Consider the following 15,079-nt stretch of genomic DNA (forward strand, 5'->3'; position numbering starts at 1 on the left):
GAAATGAATCAGTTTTAAAGGAAAAAGCAAATGAATTTCAGACACATCCACAAGTCAGACGAGTCTTTCTCATGTGTAGTCTATTTCTCTGATACTCGTCTCTTAAAGCCAGGTAGGGGCCCGGTGTGTTGGCTTATGCCTGTAAACCCAACACTTTGGTAGACTGAGACAGGAGGATGGCATGAAACCAAGAGTCTGAGACCAGCCTGGGCAACAAGATGAAACCCCCATCTCTTAAAAAAATAAAAAAAATTAGCTGGATGTGGTGTCCCGTGCCTGTTCCAGCTACTCAGAAGGCTGAGGAGGGAGGATCGCTTGAGCCCATTAATTCAAGGGTGCAGTGAGCCAGGATTGTGCTACTGCACTCCAGCCTGGGTAACAGAGTGAGATGCTGGCTCTAAATAAATAAATACATACATAAATAAAATAAAACCGAGATAGAACTGTGTACCTTGGCAATTTAATATCCCCTCTGCGGCTCCACGATGCCCGAATGGTAAAGTCTAAACCCCTACTTAGGGCCACAGTCTAGGTCCTTCCAGCCCAGCTCCAATTTACTGTCTCAGACCCTTATGCTCTCACATGACCTTGACCTATGCACCTATAGGCCATGACTTGGGATTCTACCTGTAAAAAGTAAAGTAGAGATTCCTCTTCAAAGACTTTCCTCTCTGTCTAATTAGAAATAAATAGTAACTTCTCTTAAAAACAAAATGTACTCAAAGACCTGTACTAACATTCTTAAATATCTGCTAGCCATAATAAAGAAATCAATGTGCTTTATGTTCTTAGCTCCCACCATTTAGCCTAAATATGTGCCCTGGCATGCTTATACTGGTCCAAGCAAGCATTAGGTCATAGCCTGTTCCTCTTCCTTATTTGAAGGTGTTTTTACCTTTCTCAGCATTCCACAAGTTACTTCCTCCTTCCTTTGCTCTCCTCTGCCTTTGCCTCTTTTAAAAAGTTCTAAGTTGCTGGCCAATCAGAACAAATACAAAATGTGAGGACCTGTTCCAGTCAATGAAAACCGGACACAGCAGCAAGGTGGACGCATCAGGTTATAAGTGACCCTGTCTCCTTTATTTGGTGTACTCTCGTGGCAAAACTGCTGTCGAGTGTACCCTTTCTGCAGAAAGTATAAAAATGGCCTTGCTGAGGAAATTAAATTTATGTTCAAGTGCTATTTCTTTATGGCACCAAGAAACAAGCATTTCAAACATACCAGTACATCAGTTTGCTCAGGCTGCTGTAACAAATCCCCAAGAATTGGGTGGTTTAAAACAACCGAAATTTATTCACTCACAATTCTGGAGGCCCATAGTCAAAAATCAAGGTGTTGGCAGGGTTTGTGTCTTACGGGGTCTCAGAGACTCTGTTCCCATGCTTCTCCTAGCTTCTGGCAATTGTCTGCACTCCTGGGCATTTGTGTGCTGTTAGAGGCATCACTAATCTCTGCCTCTGGTGTCACACAGTGTTTGCTCCCTGTCTGTCTCTTCTCTTCTTTTAAGGACACCAATCATATTGGGGTAGGGTGCATCTTAATTGCCTCATCTTCGCCTGATTACATCTGTAAAGACCCTATTTTCAAATAGATCACATTAATGGGTTCCCCAGGTTAGAACTTAAACATATCTTTTTTGGGGGCACATTTCAACCCATAACAACTACTATTCCCAAAACAATTACACTTCCAGGTATAAACCCTAGAGATCTTCTCATACATTGTTAAGGCTGTCAGTAAAGCATTGTTTATAAAAGCAAAACAGGGAACAACCTAGTCGCCCATCAATGGAGGAAGAGATGGATGTTCTGCTACAGTCTCATGATGGAGCATTACAGAACTACTAACATGAATGAACTCAATAGATGTCACCATGGATAGACCTCAAAAACATAAACATGCTATAGAATTATACATATAATATGGTGCCACTTAGATAATATTTTTAAAATACATGAAACCATAACATACATTTATTCATAAATGTATGTAAAAGTTTGAAAAAATATGCCAAGGATATAGTTCAATACAGGATTAGGAGGGCATGAGCATATTTGCCCTTGTGGAGGGAAGGAGACAACTTTGTCACATTTGCTTCATAAAAATTATAGATAAGAGGCAGGTGCGGTGGCTCACGCCTGTAATCCCAGCACTTTGGAGGCCAAAGCGGGCGGATCACCTGAGGTCAAGAATTAGAGACCAGCCTGGCCAACATGGTGAAACCCCGTCTCTACTAAAAATACAAAAAGTAGCCAGATGTGGTGGCGCGTGCCTATAGTCCCAGCTACCCGGGAGGCTGAGGTAGGAGAATCGCTTAAACCTGGGAGGCAGAGGTTGCAATGAGCCTAGATCGTGCCACTGCACTCCAGCCTGGGCACAGAGCAAGACTCTGACTCCAAAAAAAAAAAAAAAAAGAAAAAATACAGATAAGATTAACAATTGTCACCATTTTGGGGTTGAGTATTTGTCACATTGGATTCTGTACTTTTCTGTATGTGTGTGTGTACATATAGTTTTTGTGTGTGTGTGTATGTGTGTATATATATATACATATATATGCTAATTTGAGTTCCTGATATGAAAGGTGGATTGGAAGGAACAACCCTACAGTGGGGAGACTAGGTAGAAGGAAGGTTTACACAGGAATCCAGGCAAGAAATTCTGATTGCCTGAGTTCAGGTAGAGGTAACAGTGATGGAGAAAAGGTTACAGATCTGGGGCATATCAAGGAGGTAGAATCAGATGGATTTGGTGATTAGATGCAGAGAAAGGTAGAAAAGGAGTCAGAAATAATTCCCAATGCTTTAGTTAAAATTGGGGTTGTCTGCAATTAACAGAGACCCCAAATAATTGACTTATAAAATATATCTTTCTCACATAAAAATCTGGAGATAGGCAGTCCAGGGTTGGGGTGGCATTTCTGACCCACTGAGTCCTTAGGAAGCCAGGTCCTTCCAGATCCTCGCCCTGCCCTCCCTAAAGTGTGGTTGACTCCCAGTGGTCCAAGATAGTAGCCATAGCTTCATCCATCACATCTCCATTCAAGGCAGCTGGAGTGCAAAGGACATACACCAGTTAACTTTTAAAAGAGTTAAAATATGGGCCGGGTGCAATGGCTCATGCCTGTAATCCCAGCACTTTGGGAGGCTGAAGCAGGAAGATTGCTTGAGTTCAGGACCAGTCTAGACCAGTCTAGGCAACACAGTGAGACTCTGTCTCTACAAAAAAAATGCAAGAATTAGCCAGGTGTGGTGGTGTGAGCCTGTAGTTGCAGCTACTTGGGAGGCCGAGGTGGGAGGATTGCTTGAGCCTGGGAGGCAGAGGTTGCAGTGAGCTGAGATTGTGCAACTGCACTCAAGCTTGGGCAACAGAGTGAGACCCTGTCGGGGGGTGAGGGGTCGGGGGGGGGAAGTTAAAATAGGAGGAGGCACAGTGTGGCAAAGATCAGATGGAGGAGAGAGTGAGCCAGGGGAGCACAGAGGAGGAAGGGCTCAATGTCAGCTGTGGAAATCAGGGAGGCCTTCATGGGGGAGGTGACATTTGAGCTGAACTTTAAAGGACAGAGGTAATGTGGTATGTGGAGGAGGAAGGAAGGAAAAGAGAGGGCCTATGCCCCTCCTGATTATCTTCCTTGTCCTGGCTGTCTACCTCCCCAGTCTCCCTCCACCCCCCTCTTCTGTGCACCTGCCTCTTCTGGCCATTGCCCTGGGCTTTTTCACCCATGCACCTCGTATTTCTAACCCTACTATTAATTACTTGGATTCCTGAATCCTGCATTTCAGGTTTTGGTCCTGAGCCACGGGTCCTTTAAGCTGTCCACCTGCTCTGACAGTCTCAGGAGCAAATGACAGCACTCCTTCCCCCTCGGGGTCAACCACCATGTCTCCATTTCTCTGTATTTTACAATATGGAGTAAATGCTCATTTAAAAAAATCATCAAGTTTTTGATTTTTGAGTAAGACTCCATCTCAAAAAAAATCATAAACTTTGTTAAAACATTATGAATTTTTTTGCGATTTTTTTTTCTTTAGCTCTTCAGCTGTCGTCAGTGTTAGTGTATTTTATGTGTGACCCAAAACAGTTCTTCTAGTGTGGCCCAAAAGATTGAATACTCCTGTCTTACACTGTCACCTCGGGACATTTATAAAGCTTAGATGTTGCAAAACAATGAACTTTGTCCTTAAGAAACACAGGTAATTTACTAAAAATGCACATGTAGACCTATGATTTTAATTTAAAACCATCTTCTAGATATTTACCGAAGAGCCCTTCCCTCCACCCTTTCTCTTCTCCTTCCACCATTCCAGGGACTAAGTACAGGACTATGTCTAGTTCCAAGAGGTCTAGGGACAAAGGTCTCTCCCAGAAGACAGGCGTTTGTAAAAACAAACAAGAGTACATTTATAAAGGGATTATCTTACTTCCTCTACTTTTAACATACTTTGAGCATTATAACTTATTTTATTATTTAATGCATGCAATAATAACTAAAATGTGCATATAGAACAATGGTTAGGCCATCTGAACTAATCTAACCCATGGGCAAAGAACCCTTCTCTCTGCAAACTTCCTCCTCCCCATCACCCACCACCACCCAATGAGCAGTCAGCATACCCTCTAAGACATCAACTTTAACAATTCTGTCCCCAAAATGCAACCACTCCTATAATATTAAAAAAAAAAAAAACTTGAAGGGTATTACTTTAGCCCTTTTAACATATTTTTGTGCATTTTTAAACATCTAGGAAGATGAGCTGTTTCAAACAGGACTTAAGTTTCACTATACACACAGTACCATTGAGTAAATGGTGCACATACATAACAAAGGCCATAATTTCAATATGTTTTCTAACTAGGAACATTCTGGCCTAGAATCCTTCCCCTTCCTACCTCTATCAACCCAGGGGACAAGTATAAGCATCTGCAATGCTTAGAAGGGATTTTTTAATTTTAATTTTTATTTATTTATTTTTTTAGGACAGAGTCTCATTCTGTCGCCCAGGTTGGAGTACAGTAGTGCAATCTCGGCTCATTGAAACCTCCGTCTCCCGGGTTCAGACGATTCTCCTGCCTCAGCCTCCTGAGTAGCTGGGATTACAGGCACATGCCACCATGCCTGGCTAATATTTTTTTTTTGTATTTTTAGTAGAGATGGGGTTTCACCATGTTGGTCAGGCTGGTCTCGAACTCCTGACCTCATGATCCACCCACCTTGGCCTCCCAAAGTGCTGTGATTACAGGCATGAGCCACTGCGCCCAGCCTGGAATTTCTTTTTTTTTTTTTTTTTTTTTTTTTGAGACAGAGCCTCGCTCTATCACCCAGGCTGGAGTGCAATGGTGCAATCTTGGCTCACTGCAAACTCTGCCTTCCAGGTTCAAGCCATTCTCCTGCCTCAGCCTCTGGAGCAGCTGAGGTTATAGGCACCCACCACTATTTCTAGCGAATTTTTGTATTTTTAGTGGAGATGGGGCTTCGTCATGTTGGCCAGGCTGATCTCAAACTCCTGACCTCAGGTGATCCACCTGCCTGGGCCTCGTAAAGTGGTGGGATTACAGGTGTGAGCCACCATGCCTGGCCTTACAAGGGATTTTAACAATTTCACTTCCATAAGTGTTTTTAAGAACAGTCTTTCCTATGAATTTTAACATAAAGTGTACTCAGTGTATTAGTTTACTAACTTCACTTTTGTCATATGCTGGCAAGCTCTTTAACATCTTGAAAGACTAGATGTTGTAAAGCAGGACTCATTTGACCGTTATATATGCTAGATACACAGCAAAGTAAAATTAAACGCACAGACGTAAGGGACAACGGTCAAATGTTGTTCACCATAAACACTCTTGTATAAAGCCTTTTGAACTTTCTTCTCCTCCTTCATCCCTGAACTAGCACAAATATAATAATGTGTACTGCTCAGAGAAGTGGCGTGACCAATTTCTAAAAGAATATTTCATATGAGTTTTAACAAAAGGATATCTACAAAATGTATTACTTACTACCTCTACTTTTAACATACTTGGTCCACTTCTAAATATCTAGAAAGAGTAAATGTTTCAAATAAGGACTTAGGCTGGGTGCAGCGGCTCATGTCTGTAATCCCAGCACTTTGGGAGGCCGAGGTGGGTGGATCATGAGGCCAGGAGTTCAAGACCAGCCTGATCAACATAGTGAAACCCCATCTCTACTAAAAATACGAAAATTAGCCGGGAGTGGTGGCACGCACCTGTAGTCCCAGCTACTCGGGAGGCTGAGGCAGGAGAATTGCTTTAATCCGGGAGGTGGAGGTTGCAGTGAGCCGAGACTGCACCACTGCATTCCAGCCTGGGTGACAGAGTGAGACTCCATCTCAAAAAAAAAAAATAAAAAAAAAAATAAAAAATAAATAAATAAAAAATAAAAAAAATAAGGGCTTAAGTTTTCCACTGTATACACAGTAATGTTAAATAAATGACACATGTAGCAATGGTTATATCTGAAAGTATCTTCTAAATAGGAACATTCTGGTTTCTTTTCTTTTTTTCTTTTTACTTTTTCACTTCCTTGTCAGTGCCAAGGAACATTCTGGTTTGAATCCTTCATTTCTTCCAACTCCTCTCCTCCACCAATCTGGTGGATATAGGGACATGTGTCACTTAGAAGAGATGTTATCATTTCACTTCCAAAAGTCCTTTTCAGAAGACAGCTTTTCATGAATTTTAACACAAACTGTACAAAATGTGTTATTTACTAATATTTAGAGACTAGATATTATAAAACTAGGACTCATTTGTCCAGTATATACACAATACATACTGTACAGAAAAGTTAAGTGAAATGCATGTAACATATAGGGCAATGGATAAACTGAAATTTTCTGTTTATTTATTTGAGATGGAGTTTCGCTTTTGTCACACAGGCTGGAGTGCAATGGCGTGATCTCAGCTCACTGCAACCTCCGCCTCCTGGGTTCAAGTGATTTTCCTGCCTCAGCCTCCCAAGTAGTTGGGATTACAGGTGCCTCCCACCTCACTCGGCTGATTTTTGTATTTTTAGTAGAGATGGAGTTTCGCCATGTTGGCCAGGCTGGTCTCGAACTCCTGACCTTAGGTGATCTGCCCGCCTCAGCCTCCCAAAGCGCTGGATTACAGGCATGAGCCACTGCACCCATCCGATAAGCTGAAATTTCTAGTACACAGTAACAAAACACATTTTGCAATTTCTTCCCTCCTATCTCCCTCAACCCAATGAATCACTACAGAGATTATACCGTTCTCAGAGGTATTTCATATTAGAACTTGTCCACTGTATACACAGCACTGTTAAAATTACACGCATGTGGGCCGGGCGCGGTGGCTCACGCCTGTAATCCCAGCACTTTTGGAGGCCAAGGTGGGCGGATCACCTGAGGTCAGGAGTTTGAGACCAGCCTGACCAACATGGAGAAACCCTGTTTCTACTAAAAATACAAAAGTTAGCCAGGCATGGTGGCGGGCACCTGCAATCCCAGCTACTCGGGAAGCTGAGGTAGGAGAACCGCTTGAACTTAGGAGGTGGAGGTTGCAGTGAGCCGAGACTGCACCATTGCACTCCAGCCTGGGCAACAGAGTGAGACTCCATCTCAAAAAAAAAAAATTGCATACATGTAACAATTGATACAGGTTGAGTAATTGAAGTTTTTGCATATAATTTGAGGTATCTTCTAAGTATGACCATCGTGGGCTTGAACCATATGCTCCTCACTTCCTTCTCTCTGTCTTCAATCCAGTGGACTAGTACAGGCATGTGTAATGCTTACAGAGGTTGCACAAACTCATATCCAAAAGTCATTTACAGAGGACAGCGTTTCCTATGAATTTCAATACAAACTGTACAAAATGAGATAATTTTACTAAGACTTGGTCATACACTGGCAGCCTCTTTAACATCTAGAGACTATGTGTTGCAAAATTAGGACTCATTTGTCCATTACATACACTAGATACACAGCAAAACAAAATAAACAAAATGCGCAGAAAAACGGTGTCTGAAAATTTCCAAGTGTGAATGCACTAGCATATAACCTTTTGCAATTCCTTCCCTCCCACCTCCTGCGGTGGTTTAACAATTTTATTTCCAAAAGATAATATTTCTTATGAATTTCAGCAAAAAGATATTTACAAATTGATATTTTACTACCTCTATATTGAACATATGTTGGGTACTTGTAAACATCTACATGGACTAGATGTTTCAGGTAAGGATATTTGTCCTCCACAGACACAGCAGTACTGAATAAACCTCACACATGAAACAATAGTTGCAGTTTTCTTTTCTTTTCTTTCTTTTTTTTTTTGTTCTGATACAGAGTCTGGCTCTGTGATCCAGGCTGGATCTCAGCTGACTGCAACTTCCGCCTCCTGGGTTCAAGCAACTCTTGTGCCTTAGCCTCCCAAGTAGCTGGGATTACAGGCACGTGCCAACATCCCCAGCTAATTTTTGTATTTTCAGTAGAGATGGGGTTTCACCATGTTGGCCAGTCTGGTCTCAAACTCCTGACCTCAGGTGATCCGCCCACCTTGGTCTCCCAAAAAGCTGGGATTACAGGCATAAGCCACTGTGCCTAGCCTGTTTTTTTTTTCTTTCTTTCTTATTAGAAAACATGGGATGCTTCATGAATTTGCATGTCATCCTCGCACTGGGGCCATGCTAATCTTCTCTGTATCATTCCAGCTTTAGCGTATATGCTGCCAAAGTGAGCACAATAGTTATCATTTGAAAGTGTCTTCAAAATATGAACATTCTGGCCTAAAACTGTTCCCTTCTACACCAACGCAGTGGGCTATAATGCTCAAATTTTCAGATGACGATCTTTCCTAGGAATTTTAAAACAAAATGTACAAAATATATGAGTTTAACTAACTCTACTTTTGCTTTTGTCATACACTGGCAACCTCTCTAACATCTAGAAAGAGTAGCTGTTGTAAATTAGGACTTGTTTCTCTTTTATGTGCACGATATACACAGATAAGTAAAACAAAATGCACAGACAGAAGGGCTAGTGGTTAATCTTGCTTCATTATAAACACAGTGGTGCAGAGTTCATTGTACTTTGAGAGGCTACAGTGAGCTTCCTTCTTCCCCTGAAGCGGTGCACAAACACGACGTGTACTACACAAAAACATTTCATATGAATTTTAACAAAAGGATGCCTGTAACCCCAGCACTTTGGCAGGCAGAGGTCTGCGGATTGTTTGAGGTCAGGAGTTCAAGACCAGCCTGGCCAACATGGTGAAACCCCAACCATTTCTACTAAAAATACAAAAATTAGCTGGTTGTGGTGGTGCACGCCTGTAATCCCAGCTACTTGGGAGGCTGAGGAAGGAGAATGGCTTGAACCTGGGAGGTGGAGGTCGCAGTGAGCCGAGATCGCGCCACTGCCCTCCAGCCTGGGCAGAGCGAGACTCTGTCTCAAAAAAACAGTTTTACAAAATGTGATATTTTACTACCTCTACTTTTAACATATATCAGGCACTTCAGAATATCTAGAAAGACTAGATATTTCAAAAAAGTACTTTGCACTGTCAACTATATATAAAGTCGTGAAGAATAAAATGCACACACAAAACAATGATTATGATATGAAAACATTTTCTCCATATGACCTGCCTGGCATAGAACCTTCTCTTCCTTCTCACGGTCTTCTGCTTCACGTCCTCTAACCCCTGTACAAACGTGGACGTGTGTCACTCTTGGTGCTTCTATATTTCAAAAAGTCATTCCCAGCGGGGGTAGCAGGATTGGGGTGGGGTAGCTCATGCTTGTAATCCCAGCACTAAGGGAGGCTGAGGCGGGAGGATTGCTTGAGGCCAGGAGTTCTAGGCCAGCCTGGGAAACATAGCAAGACCCTATCTCTGCAAAAAAATAAAAAATAAAAAAAAATTAACTGGTTATGGTGGCATGTGCATGTAATCCCAGCTACTCAGGAGGCTGAGGTAGGAGGATTGCTTGAGCCCAGGAATTTGAGGCTACAGTGAGCTATGTTCGCATCACTGCATTCCAGCTTAAGTGACAGCAAAATCCTGTCTCAAAAAAAATAAAAAGAAAAAAAAGTCATTTTCAGGAGACATACCTCTTTAAGATTTTTTAGAAAAACAAGTGGATGTTTACAAGATGTGTGATTTTCTGTCACAGTTGGCAACCTCTTTACATCTAGAAGGACTAGATGTAGCAAATATTTTGTTTTGTTTTGTTTTGTTTTTTTTGAGACGGAGTTTCGCTTGTAGGCCAGGCTGGAGTGCAATGGCGCAATCTCGGCTTGCTGCAACCCTCCTGGGTTCAAGCAATTCCCATACCTCAGCCTCTCAAGTAGCTGGGATTACAGGTGCCCGCCACCACACCCAGCTAATTTTTGCATTTTTAGCAGTGATGGGGTTTCACCATGTTGGCCAGGCTGGTCTCAAACTTTTGACCTCAGGTGATCTACCCGCCTCGGCCTCCCAAAGTGCTGGGATTACAGGCGTGAGCCATTGTGCCTGGCTGCAAATGTTTCCTTTTTTCTTTTTCTTTTTATTACTATTTTTGACACAGGGTCTCGCTCTGCTGTGTTGCCCAGGCTCTAGTGCAGTGGCACGCTCATAGCTCACTGCAGCCTCTGCCTCTCAGGCTCAAGCATCCTCCTACCTCAGCCTCCTGAGTAGCTGGTACCACAGGTGTGTATCACCACACTTGGCTAATTTTTAAATTTTTTGCAGAGAAGGGAGTCTCACTATGTTGTCTAGGCTGGTCGTGAACGTGCCTAGGCTGATCGCTCAAGCGATCTTCCCACCTTGACCTCCCAAAGTGCTGGGATTATAGGCATGAGCCACTAGCCCAGCCAAATTTTTTTTTTAAAAAGGTTGGGGGCAGGTTGAGATTAGCTTTTTCATATTATATACACAGGCCTTCTGTGTATCATACACACAGCCAGTAAATCTTTCCAAAGGGTGGTAGGCATTTCCAGTTGGCCAAATGTGGTCTCTTATTCTACCATTTCTCCCCACCTATATTAAGGTCTGGTAGATTTGTCTGATGGCTGCCGACTCGTCCATCTGTTGCTGTCCTGGGCTCCCTCATCTCCTGGCTGGTTCAGGCCTAGAGAGGTCTTGTCCAATTGGGACAGAGCGGGCAGATCTGCGCGGCCCCATGGCCTACAGAGGTGACCAAGCCTGTGTCAGTAGACCCGCCTTTTCGCCCGGCCACACCTGTGCCACTCAAGGGCACTGTGTCCTAGCAGCTTGCAGGGGCTTTGCCTGGGCCTGGCAGGACTGGGCCAGCAGACCTGTTGGCTGGTATGGTTCAGGCTGGGAGGGGCTGCCACTGCCATCAAGTCATCCAGGTGGGGAGGGGAGAGAGGCTCCCTGCTGCCTGGGCAGCAGCAGGGCGAGAGCTCTGGGTATCTGCAGGGCAGAGGCTGCAGCCTGTCCTGGGGACCCCCAGTTCATCTGCCAACCTGGAAGAGCTGGCCTCGTTCCGTTTCTCACCCGGCTTTCTGCTGGAACGTAAAATCAGTTTTTTTTTGTTTTGTTTTGTTTTTTTTGGAGACAGGGTCTTGCTTTGTCAGTTAAGCTGATCTTGAACTCCTGGGTGACTGTGCCCAGCCAGAATCAGTTTTAACAAAACAATGTGCAAGTCCTTGGATTAGGCAGTCTGAGTGATCTTTGGGTTCAGGCGTTCATGGCGCCAAGTTCCATCACTTAGAACTTACTAGACACCATGCTCTGTTCTGCTGCATCCAGAGCTTCTCTGGGCCTCTCCCATTTGTTTCCTGCTGGCTCCCAGACAGACCCAGAGGAAACATTTCCAGAATGACCTCAGAAATGATTGTGGGGATCCTTTTCACCCAGGGATCCAGGTAGATACATATATATGTATGTAGATTGGATTCTCCTGGGAGGAAGGGTTTGGGAAGGTCTAACAATGGGGGGGTCCTGAGTCAAAGAAAGGTCCTGTCTTCACCTACTCGCTTACATCATCATTTGTATTGTTATTTAATATTAATTTTTATTTTAGAGACAGGTTCTCTAATTAATTTTTATTTAGATGACAGGTTCTTGCTCTGTCATCCAGGCTGGAGTGCAGCTGGAGTGCACAAATGATAGCTCACTGCAGTCTTGAACTCCTGGGCTCAGGTGATCCTCCCGCCTCAGTCTTCCTATAGCTGGGACTATAGGCATGTACTACCATACCCGGCTAATATTTTCTTTTAATTTTTTGTAGACAGGGGGTCGCACTGTATTGCCTAGGCTGGTCTTGAACTCCTGGCTTTAAGTGATCCTCCCGTGTCAGCCTCCCAAAGTGCTGGGATTACAGGCATGAACCACTATGCCCAGCTGTATTGTTGTTTTAAAATTACTTTGACCACAGCTGGACATTCTGCTGAAATTATGAAAGCTGTTCTGTGGTAACCAGGGATCAATACGGACAAAGCTTTCCTGCTAAGTAACTAACTCCTCTCAACCAAAAGCCTCATGCTCCCATCTTAATCTTTTTTTTTTCTTGGAGACGGAGTGGCGCCTGTTGCCCAGGCTGGAGTGCAGTGGCGCGATCTAGGCTCACTCCGCCTCCTGGGTTCCAGTGATTCTCCTGCCTCAGCCTCTCAAGTAGCTGGTGGGACTACAGGCGCATGCCACCACGGCCGGCTAATTTTTTGTATTTTTAGTATTGATGGGGTTTCACTGTGTTAGCCAGGATGGTCTCGATCTCCTGACCTCATTATCTGCCCGCCTCGGCCTCCCAAAGTGCTGAGATTACAGGCGTGAGCCATGGCACCCGTTCTTTTTTTTTTTTTTTGAGAGGGCGTCTCACTCACTCTGTTGTCCAGGCTGGAGTGCAGTGGCGCCATCTTGGCTCACTGCAACCTCTGCCTCCTGGTGAGAGATGACAGCATGCTGGCAGCCCTCGCTCACCCTTGGCGGCCACCACTCTGGCCGTGCTTGAGGAGCCCTTCAGCCTGCCACTGCACTGTGGGAGCCCCTTCCTGGGATGGCCCAGGCTGGAGCCGGCTCCCTCAGCCTGCGGGGAGGTGTGGAAGGAGAGGCACAGGTGGGAACCGGGGCTGCACACGGTGCTTGCGGGCCAGCTAGCGTTCCCGGTGGGGGTGGGCTTGGCGGGCCCCGCACTCGGAGCTGCCGGCCGGCCCCAGGCAGTGAGGGGCTTAGCACCCAGGCCAGCAGCTGCGGAGGGTGCACGGGTCCCCCAGCAGTGCTGGCCCACCGGTGCTGCGCTCGATTTCTCGCCCGGCCTTAGCTGCCTCCCCGCGGGGCGGGGCTCGGGACCTATAGCCCGCCATACCTGAGTCTCCCCCCACCACCCCACCGTGGGTTCCTGCGCGGCCTGAGCCTCCCCCACGAGTGCCATCCCCTGCTCCAGGGTGCCCGGTCCCATCAACCGCCCAAGGGCTGAGGACCGCCGGCACACGGCGCGGGACTGGCAGGCAGCTCCACCTGCGGCCCCGGTGCGGGATCCACTAGGGGAAGCCAGCTGGGCTCCTGAGTCTAGTGAGGAGTTGGAGAACCTTTATGTCTAGCTAAGGGATTATAAATACACCAATCAGCACTCTGTATCTAGCTCAAGGCTTATAAACACACCAATCAGCACTCTGTGTCTAGCTCAGGGTTTGCAGACGCACCAGTTGGCACTCTGTATCTAGCTAATCTGGTGGGGACTTGGAGAACCTTTATGTCTAGCTCAGGGATTGTGAATACACCAATCAACACTCTTATCTAGCTAATCTAGTGGGGAGGTGGAGCACTTTTGTGTCTAGCTCAGGAATTGTAAGCGCACCAATCAGCACCCTGTCAAAACGGACCAGTCAGCGCTCTGTAAAACAGACCAATCGGCTCTCTGTAAAATGGACCAATCAGCAGGATGTGGGTGGGGCCAGATAAGAATAAAAGCAGGCTGCCTGAGCAGCAGTGGCAAGGTGTTCGCGTTCCCTTTCCCAGTGTGAAGGCTTATGGTGTTTTTGCTTTTTGGACTGGCACTGCGTTTATGAGCTGTAACACCACCTTGAAGGTCTGCAGTTTCCCTCCTGAAACCATGGAGACCAAGAACCCACCAGGAGGAATGAACAACTCCAGACACCCACTTTAAGAGCTGTAACACTCACCGGGAAGGTCTGTAGTTTCACTCCTGAGTCAGGGAGACCAGGAACCCACCAGAGGGAACAAACTTCCGACACGCCGACTTTAAGGATTGTAACACTCACAGGGAGGGTCTGCGGCTTCATTCTTGAAGTCAGACCAAGAACGCACCAAATTCTGGACACGTTGGATTCAAGTGATTCTTCTGCTTCAGGCTCCGGAGTAGCTGGGGTTACAGGCGCCCACCACGCCCGGGTAATTTTTTTGTATGTTTAGTAGAGGCGAGGTTTCACCATGTTGGTCAGGCTGGTCTGAAAATACGGACGTCGTAATCCGCGCGCTTGGGCCTCCGAAAGTGCTGCGGTTACAAGCGCTCGACCACTCCCAACCCAATGTTGTTGCAATTGTGGAGTATGTAGAATTCTAGAAACTTGAAAAAGCTTTTAGAGCTCATTTGGAGCAGTGCTTCTCATGTTGTACATCACCTTGAGAACTTGTGAAATTGCAGGTTCTGATTCAGCATGGTGTTGCAGGTTGAGGGGAGTGACTGTGCCTTTTTTTTTTTATGAGACGGGTCTCATTTTGTTGCCCAGGCGGGAGTGCAGTGGTGCAAACAAGGCTCACTGCAGCCTAGACCTTCCGGCTTCAAGTCATCTGTCCACCTCAGCCTTCTTAGTAGCTGGGACTTCAGGCACACATCACCACACCCAGCTATTTTTAGTATTTTTTCGTAAAGATAGGATTTTGCCATGTTGTCCAGGCTAGTCTTGAACTTCTGGGCTCGAGCAGTCCACCCACCTTGGCCTTCTAAAGTGCTGGGATTACAGATGTGAGCCACCATGCCTGGCTGCTTCTGTATTTTTATTTTTTATTTCTTAAAATATTTGTGATGGAGTCTTGCTCTGTTGTTCAGACTGGAGTGCACAGTGGCACGATCTTGGCTCACTGCAACCTCTGCCTCCCAGGTTCAAGAGATTCTGCTGCCTCAGCCTCTCGAGT

General features: G+C 45.3%; 1 non-coding gene across 1 annotated transcript; it reads right to left on the reverse strand.

Annotated features, from left to right (window-relative positions):
* Positions 1–8,613: 8,613 nt before the first annotated feature.
* On the reverse strand, positions 8,614–8,720 carry LOC129016452 (U6 spliceosomal RNA). The gene has a single exon (XR_008494840.2). It is a non-coding gene; the product is annotated as a U6 spliceosomal RNA (small nuclear RNA).
* Positions 8,721–15,079: the final 6,359 nt, after the last annotated feature.

This window comes from Pongo pygmaeus, chromosome 18, assembly GCF_028885625.2.
Source record: "Pongo pygmaeus isolate AG05252 chromosome 18, NHGRI_mPonPyg2-v2.0_pri, whole genome shotgun sequence".
NCBI lineage: Eukaryota > Metazoa > Chordata > Mammalia > Primates > Hominidae > Pongo > Pongo pygmaeus.